Consider the following 6,016-nt stretch of genomic DNA (forward strand, 5'->3'; position numbering starts at 1 on the left):
AGTTCAATCCCAGTTCCCATTCCCAATTTCCCGGGAATTCCCATTCCCATTCCCAATCCCAGTTCCCAGTTCAATCCCAGTTCCCATTCCCAGTCCAGTCCCAGTTCCCATTCCCAATTTCCCGGGAATTCCCATTCCCATTCCCAGTTCAATCCCAATTCCCAGTTCCCATTCCCAATTTCGCGGGGATTCCCATTCCCATTCCCAGTTCAATCCCAGTTCCCATTCCCAGTCCAGTTCCCAGTTCCCATTCCCAATTTCCCGGGAATTCCCATTCCCAGTTCCCAGTTCCCATTCCCAGTTCCCAATTCCCAGTTCCCATTCCCAGTCCATTCCCAGTTCCCATTCCCAATTTCCCGGGAATTCCCATTCCCAGTTCCCAGTTCCCATTCCCAGTCCAATCCCAGTTCCCATTCCCAATTTCCCGGGAATTCCCATTCCCAATCCCAGTTGCCAGTTCAATCCGAGGTCCCAATTCCCATTCCCAGTTCCCATTCCCAGTTCCCAATTCCCAATTCCCATTCCCAGTTCCCAGCTCCCATTCCCAGTCCAATCCCAGTTCCCATTCCCAATTTCCCGGGAATTCCCATTCCCAATCCCAGTTGCCAGTTCAATCCGAGGTCCCAATTCCCATTCCCCGTTCCCAGTTCCCATTCCCAGTTCAATCCCAGTTCCCATTCCCAATTTCCTGGGAATTCCCATTCCCAGTTCCCATTCCCAGTTCAATCCCAGGTCCCAATTCCCATTCCCCGTTCCCAGTTCAATCCCAGTTCCCATTCCCAATTTCCTGGGAATTCCCGTTCCCAGTTCCCATTCCCCATTCCCAATTTCCCGGGAATTCCCATTCCCAGTTCCCATTCCCAGTTCAATCCCAGTTCCCATTCCCAATTTCCTGGGAATTCCCATTCCCAGTTCCCATTCCCAGTTCAATCCCAGGTCCCAATTCCCATTCCCCGTTCCCAGTTCAATCCCAGTTCCCATTCCCAATTTCCCGGGAATTCCCATTCCCAGTTCCCAGTTCCCATTCCCAGTTCCCATTCCCAGTTCAATCCCAGGTCCCAATTCCCATTCCCCGTTCCCAGTTCCCATTCCCAGTTCAATCCCAGTTCCCATTCCCAATTTCCCGGGAATTCCCATTCCCAGTTCCCAGTTCCCATTCCCAGTTCCCAGTTCCCATTCCCAGTTCAATCCCAGGTCCCAATTCCCATTCCCCGTTCCCAGTTCCCATTCCCAGTCCAATCCCAGTTCCCATTCCCAATTTCCCGGGAATTCCCATTCCCAAGGAAATTCTCCGCAGCCGCCTCCGTTCGATTCCTTTTTTTTTTGGGTCATTTTTCCTTTTTTTTGTTGTTTCTTTTCCCCCTTTTTTTTCCCCCCCCCCCTTTTCCCCCCGGGAATTTCCAGAACTTTCCTCATGCACCAAAATTCCCGGAAAAAAATAAAAAAAACGGGAAAAAGGGAGGAAAAAAAAAAAAAAAGGAACAAAATTCCCACCGAAAACATCCAAAAAAAGGCAACGGCTCTCTGCAGAAATTGCTGTTTTTGTTAACGGGGGGGGGGGGGGGGGTGGTCCAGGCCCTGAAATCCCCAAAATTCCCCCTTTTGGAGATCCCAAAATCCCGGATTTTCGCGGCGCGGCGGCTCCCGGATGGAATTCCCGCGGATTTTCGGGGAATTCTGGGCTGGTTTGGGGTTGTTTTTTTTTTTTTTTTTTTGGGGTTCTTTCACCTTTTTTTATTATTTCGACAATAACTTACGGCGCCTCCCAAATTCCACCCGGGGGGGTTTTTTTTTTTGGGGGGGGGGAGGGGGGAATTTTCCATCCATTTCCAAGGGTTTATCCCAAAAAAAAAACCAAAACAAAACCAACCCCAACCCATAAAAAGCAGGGGAAAAAAGGGAAAAATTCCTATTTGGAAAAAAACCCTAAAAAAAACCAAAAAAAACCCAAAAAAAAAAAGGGAGAAAAAAAAAACCAAAAAAAAAGGGAGAAAAAGGGTGAAAAAAAACCAAAAAAAAAAACCCCCAAAATTCAGGAATTCCGGCCCAAAACTCGGGAATGTGGCGGGGAAAAAAAAAGAGGGTGAACGGATCCGGGCGGTTTTTTTTCCCGTTTTTCCCATTTTTTCCAGGAGAAGCAGCGACGCCTCCGGCCCCAAATTCCCCAATTTTTGATGGATTTGGGGTTTTTTTTTTTAAATTTTTTTTCCCTTCCTTTTCCCACCTCCGGCGCCAAAAAAAAACCCCAAAAACCCCCAAAAAACTCCCCGGAAAGGCTCCTCCGGCTGTGCCAAAATTTCCATTTTTCCATGGAAAAAAAAAACCCCACCAAAATCCTTTTTTTTTTTTGGGGTGTGGGGGAGAGAATTTTCCCGATTTTTTTCTTTTTTTTCTGTAAAAAAATTCCCCCCAAAAATGGGAAAATTCAGGAAAAAATTGGGAAAATTCAGGAAAAAAACTGGGAAAATTCAGGAAAAAAAATGGGAAAATTCAGGAAAAAAAAAGGGAAAATTCAGGGAAAAAAATGGGAAAATTCAGGAAAAAAAATGGGAAAATTCAGGAAAAAATTGGGAAAATTCAGGAAAAAAAATGGGAAAATTCAGGAAAAAATTGGGAAATTTTGGGGATGGGAGCCCTTAATTTATTTTTTTTTTTTGGGTTTTTTTTGGGGTTTTTTTATGGGGGGGGAGGGGAGGGATTTTCGTGCCTGGGGGTGGGGGAGGGGCGGTGGGGGAGGGGCTTTGGGGTGGGGGAGGGGGCGTCTTAAAGTGCGAAGAGACCCGGGAGGGTCCCAGTGGTACCATGAAAACTCCAGTTCCGCCCAGTCCGGCACTGGGAGGGGCTCCAGACCCCTCCCCCCACCCCCCCCCCCCAAAAAAAATCCACGCCCCTCCCCCCCCCATCCAAAAAAAAAATCCCCCCCCGGGATTCCCACGCCCCTCCCCCCCCCCCCCACCCCCCGGAAAAAATGGAAAATTCCAGCGTTCCCGGATTTTGCCGGGAATGAGCCCAAAATCGGCACCAGGGGTTGGCGGGAAAAGGGGGAATTTGGGAATTTGGGGAGGGGGAGGGGGGGGCGGCAGCTGAGGCCCCTCCCCCACCTTTCCCCCTCCCCCCCCATCCCGTAAGTGCTTTGGGGCGGAATCCCGGGATTTTGGGGGTCCGGAGGGGGCGGGGTGGCCGGCGGCCTTGGGTGGGGCTCGGATGGAGCTTGGGCCACCTGGGATGGACCTTGAGCCACCTTGGGCCACCTGGGATGGACCTCGGGCCACCTTGGATGGACCTTGGGCCACCTGGGACCACCTTGGATGGACCTCGGGCCACCTTGGATGGACCTTGGGCCACCTGGGACCACCTTGGATGGACCTCGGGCCACCTGGGATGGACCTTGAGCCACCTTGGGCCACCTGGGATGGACCTCGGGCCACCTTGGATGGAGCTTGGGCCACCTCGGATGGAGCTTGGGCCACCTCAGATGGACCTTGAGCCACCTGGGACCACCTTGGATGGACCTTGAGCCACCTTGGATGAACCTCGGGCCACCTTGGATGGACCTTGAGCCACCTTGGGCCACCTGGGGCCACCTGGGATGGACCTCAGATGGACCTTGAGCCACCCTGGATGGACCTTGGGCCACCTGGGACCACCTTGGGTGGACCTTGGGCCACCTTGGATGGACCTTGGATGGACCTTGGGCCACCTTGGAGGACCTTGGGCCACCTGGGATGGACCTTGGGCCACCCTGGATGGACACTGGATGTCCTTGGATGAGCCTCAGATGACGCTGGATGACCTTGGATGGACACTGGGCCACCTTGAATGACCTCGGACCACCTCGGGTGACCCTCAGGCCCCACTGGACGAGCCTTGGACAACCTCGGATGGAGCTCGGCTGAGGTTGGAGCTCCTTGGATGAAACTTGAGCAACGTTGGATCCCCTCTGAAGGACCTTGGACCACCCTGGATGACCCCTGGACCACCCTGGATGACCCTTGGACCACCCTGGATGACCCTTGGACCACTCTGGATGACCCTCGGACCACCCTGGATGACCCCTGGACCACCCTGGATGGCCCTCAGACCACCCTGGATGACCCTCGGACCACCCTGGATGACCCTTGGACCACCCTGGATGGCCCTCAGACCACCCTGGATGACCCTCAGGCCACCCTGGATGACCCTTGGACCACCCTGGATGGCCCCTGGACCACCCTGGATGACCCTTGGACCACCCTGGATGACCCTCAGACCACCCTGGATGGCCCTCAGGCCACCCTGGATGACCCTTGGGCCACCCTGGATGACCCTCAGGCCACCCTGGATGACCCTTGGACCACCCTGGATGACCCTCGGGCCACCCTGGATGGCCCTCAGGCCACCCTGGATGACCTTTGGACCACCCTGGATGACCCTCAGGCCACCCTGGACCACCCTGGATGAACCTTGGGCTACGCTGGACAACGTTGGATGGACCTTGAGCCACCCTGGACCACCCTGGATGACCCTTGGGCCACCCTGGACCACCCTGGATGACCCTGAGGCCACACTGGACAAAGCTGGAAGTACCTCAGGTCCCACCGGACAAAACTTGGACAATGCTGGACCCCCCTGGATGACCCTCAAGCCACCCTGGACCACCCCGGATGACCCTCAGGCCACCCTGGATGACCCTCAGGCCACCCTGGATGACCCTCAGGCCACCCTGGACCCCCCTGGATGACCCTCAGGCCACCCTGGATGACCCTCAGGCCACCCTGGACCCCCCTGGATGACCCTGGACCACCCTGGATGACCCTCAGGCCACCCTGGATGACCCTCAGGCCACCCTGGACCCCCCTGGATGACCCTGGACCACCCCGGATGACCCTCAGGCCACCCTGGATGACCCTCAGGACACACTGGACCACAATGGACGAACCTTGGGCTACACTGGACAACGTTGGATGGACCTTGGTCAACGTTGGATGACCCTCAGGCCACCCTGGATGACCCTTGGGCCACACTGGACCCCCCTGGATGACCCTCAGGCCACCCTGGATGACCCTCAGGCCACCCTGGATGACCCTCGGGCCACACTGGACCCCCCCTGGATGACCCTCGGGCCACCCTGGATGACCCTCGGGCCACACTGGACCCCCCTGGATGACTCCCAAGCCACATTAGATGACCCTCAGGCCACCCTGGACCACCTTGGATGACCCTCGGGCCACCCTGGACCACCTTGCATGACCCTCAGGCCACCCCAGCCCATCTTGGATGACCCCCAGGCCACCCTGGACCACACTGGATGACCCTCAGACCATACTGGACCACCTCGAATGACCCTCGGGCCCCCTCGAATGACCCTCAGGCCACCTCCAATGACCCTCAGGCCCCCTCAAATGACCCTTGGGCCACCTCGAATGACCCTCAGGCCCCCTCGAATGACCCTCGGGCCACCTCGAATGACCCTCAGACCCCCTCAAATGACCCTTGGGCCACCTCGAATGACCCTCGAGCCACGCCGGACCCCTCTGGCCCACCTTAGATGACCCTCAGGCCCCCTCGAATGACCCTTGGGCCACCTCCAATGACCTTCAGGCCCCCTCAAATGACCCTCGGGCCACCTCGAATGACCCTCAGGCCCCCTCGAATGACCCTCGGGCCACCTTGAATGACCCTCGAGCCACCTCGAATGACCCTCGGGCCACGCCGGACCCCTCTGGCCCACCTTGGATGACCCTCAGACCCCCTCAAATGACCCTCAGGCCCCCTCGAATGACCCTCGGGCCACCTCGAATGACCCTCGGGCCACGCCGGACCCCTCTGGCCCACCTTGGCTGACCCTCTCAGGCCCCACTGGCCAACCCTCACCCCTTTTCCAGCCCCTTGCAGGCCGCTCCGGCCTCTCGCCAGGCCCCGCCCCGCTGGCGTCCGTCCGGCCTGGCCAAAGTCTGCGAGAGTCCCCGGCAACGTCCGAACCCCCCCTCGCGTCCACCCCTCCCCCGGCGCTCCGGGGGGCCGAATTCCGGCCGGA

This window comes from Aphelocoma coerulescens, unplaced genomic scaffold, assembly GCF_041296385.1.
Source record: "Aphelocoma coerulescens isolate FSJ_1873_10779 unplaced genomic scaffold, UR_Acoe_1.0 HiC_scaffold_118, whole genome shotgun sequence".
NCBI classification, from domain to species: domain Eukaryota; kingdom Metazoa; phylum Chordata; class Aves; order Passeriformes; family Corvidae; genus Aphelocoma; species Aphelocoma coerulescens.